This window comes from Astyanax mexicanus, unplaced genomic scaffold (genome assembly GCF_023375975.1).
Source record: "Astyanax mexicanus isolate ESR-SI-001 unplaced genomic scaffold, AstMex3_surface scaffold_53, whole genome shotgun sequence".
NCBI lineage: Eukaryota > Metazoa > Chordata > Actinopteri > Characiformes > Acestrorhamphidae > Astyanax > Astyanax mexicanus.
The window spans coordinates 160001-162500 of NW_026040063.1; the positions used below are offsets into that span (position 1 = coordinate 160001).

Below are 2500 nucleotides of genomic sequence, written 5' to 3' on the forward strand. Positions count from 1 at the left end.
CCCGGACATCTAAGGGCATCACAGACCTGTTATTGCTCCATCTCGCGTGGCTATACGCCACTGGTCCCTCTAAGAAGTTAACCGCGACCGCGGGGGGCCGCGTAACTATTTAGCACGAAGGAATCTCGTTCGTTATCGGAATTAACCAGACAAATCACTCCACCAACTAAGAACGGCCATGCACCACCACCCACAGAATCGAGAAAGAGCCATCAGTCTGTCAATCCTTTCCGTGTCCGGGCCGGGTGAGGTTCCCCGTGTTGAGTCAAATTAAGCCGCAGGCTCCACTCCTGGTGGTGCCCTTCCGTCAATTCCTTTAAGTTTCAGTTTTGCAACCATACTCCCCCCGGAACCCAAAGACTCTGGTTTCCCCGCACGCTGCCCGGCGGGTCATGGGAATAACGCCGCCGGATCGCGGGTCGGCATAGTTTACGGTCGGAACTACGACGGTATCTGATCGTCTTCGAACCTCCGACTTTCGTTCTTGATTAATGAAAACATTCTTGGCAAATGCTTTCGCTTTCGTCCGTCTTGCGCCGGTCCAAGAATTTCACCTCTAGCGGCGCAATACGAATGCCCCCGGCCGTCCCTCTTAATCATGGCCCTGGTTCAGGAAACCCACAAAATAGAACCGGAGTCCTATTCCATTATTCCTAGCTCAGGCATTCAGGCGAGTTTGGTGCCCGCTTTGAACACTCTGATTTTTTCAAAGTAAACGCTCCGGACCCCTGAGGACCGGACACCCAACCAAGGGCATCCGGGGGGCGCCGGGAGGCAGGGTCTGGGACAGGCGGTAGCTCGCCTCGCGGCGGACCGCCAGCCCACTCCCGAAGTCCAACTACGAGCTTTTTAACTGCAGCAAATTTAATATACGCTATTGGAGCTGGAATTACCGCGGCTGCTGGCACCAGACTTGCCCTCCAATGGGTCCTCACCCATGTGTTTAGGATACGTTCATTCCGATTACAGGGCCTCGAAAGAGACCTGCATCGTTATTTTTCGTCACTACCTCACCGTGTCGGTAATGGGTAATTTGCGCGCCTGCTGCCTTCCTTGGATGTGGTAGCCATTTCTCAGGCTCCCTCTCCGGAATCGAACCCTGATTCCCCGTTACCCGTGGTCACCATGGTAGCCCCCTATGCTACCATCGACAGCTGATAGGGCAGACATTCGAATGAGACGTCGCCGCCGCGGTGGGCGCGCGATCGACCCGAGGTTATCTAGAGTCACCAAAGGGCCGGGGGAAACCCTCGCGGGTCCCCCCGGGTGGGTTTTGGGTCTGATAAATGCACGCATCCCGGCCCCCCCGAGAGAGGACCGGTCAGCGCTCGTTTGCATGTATTAGCTCTGGAATTACCACAGTTATCCGAGTAACGTGTGGAGCGATCAAAGGAACCATAACTGATTTAATGAGCCATTCGCAGTTTCACTGTACCTTCCGTGTGCACTTAGACCTGCATGGCTTAATCTTTGAGACAAGCATATGTTACTGGCAGGATCAACCAGGTTGCTGCGAGTGGTTTTTGTCACAGAAAAAACCATTGGTTCTTAGAGGGGAGAGGGATCGGCCCCGTACCGTCCGAAGGACCCCCCGGGGAGGGGGGGACGGGCGGAGAGGCTCGTCCGAGCTCACCCCTCATTGCTCCCAGTGGAAATTAGTGTGGCAACTCCGCTGCGCGAGTTCCCGCTTGCTTCGGGGATAACAAGGAAACGCTCGTTCCGAAACCGGGGGTCCGGAGCTTTTTGAAGCCGGGTGCTGGAGCTCGGTTGGACGCGAGGACCACCGAGGCATCCGAGTCCGACGGCTCCGGGCCGACCGGTTATCGTGTAGGGCAGATTGAGATATAGACGGGCCGTCTACGACTCCCTCGGATAGGTTCGGAAAGGTCCTCCCCCTGACGGAGGACCCCCCTGGAGGCTAACCCGCTGGGTCGGGTAGGAACGCACCGCGCACAGTGGCCACGGAGGGCCGCGCGGTTGCCTACCCAGGCGGGCTCGGTAGTCCATTCGATCGGGTCAAAATAATGAAAGAGATACCCCCCCTGGAACCGTCTCTGGAAGTTTGGTTTTTCCTCCGTACCGCCTGGGGGGCGGGGGGCGGGACGGAGGCCGACCTGCGGAGCTTCTTGGTCGGGTAGGATCGGGTCCGTGTTATAGTGTCCAAAAATCCACTTTGGAACCATTATTGGGGCTTTATTTAAGCTCTGCCATGCTTAGAAATGAATGGAGAATCATCTCCAGTGCTTGGACCCCTAGTCATTGCCACTCTCCTCAACAGTCCGACGGCACCCCTTTGAAAAACCCCCCGACGAAAAATCCTCCAGAGCGCGGGCGAACTCGCTCCGAGGCCGACCGGAGTGCACCTTCGTCGGGCAAGGGAGTCGGGCGAAGGGGGTCAGAAATCCTGGAGCTCGCCACCCTCACTAGTTTTTGGCGTGAAATGGTAGACCAAAAGTGGGGACTTAGAAAAATTTCGCACTTTTTCGACCTACCACTGGTA

At 56.5% G+C, this 2500-nt stretch overlaps 1 non-coding gene across 1 annotated transcript in view; it reads right to left on the bottom strand.

Annotated features, from left to right (window-relative positions):
- The window catches only part of LOC125797794 (18S ribosomal RNA), a 1864-nt gene extending 355 nt beyond the window's left edge, over positions 1-1509 (bottom strand). The window contains exon 1 of the ribosomal RNA XR_007436624.1: positions 1-1509. This exon is cut by the window's left edge and continues 355 nt beyond it. This is a non-coding gene — a ribosomal RNA (18S ribosomal RNA).
- Between the last annotated feature and the right edge of the window lie 991 nt (positions 1510-2500).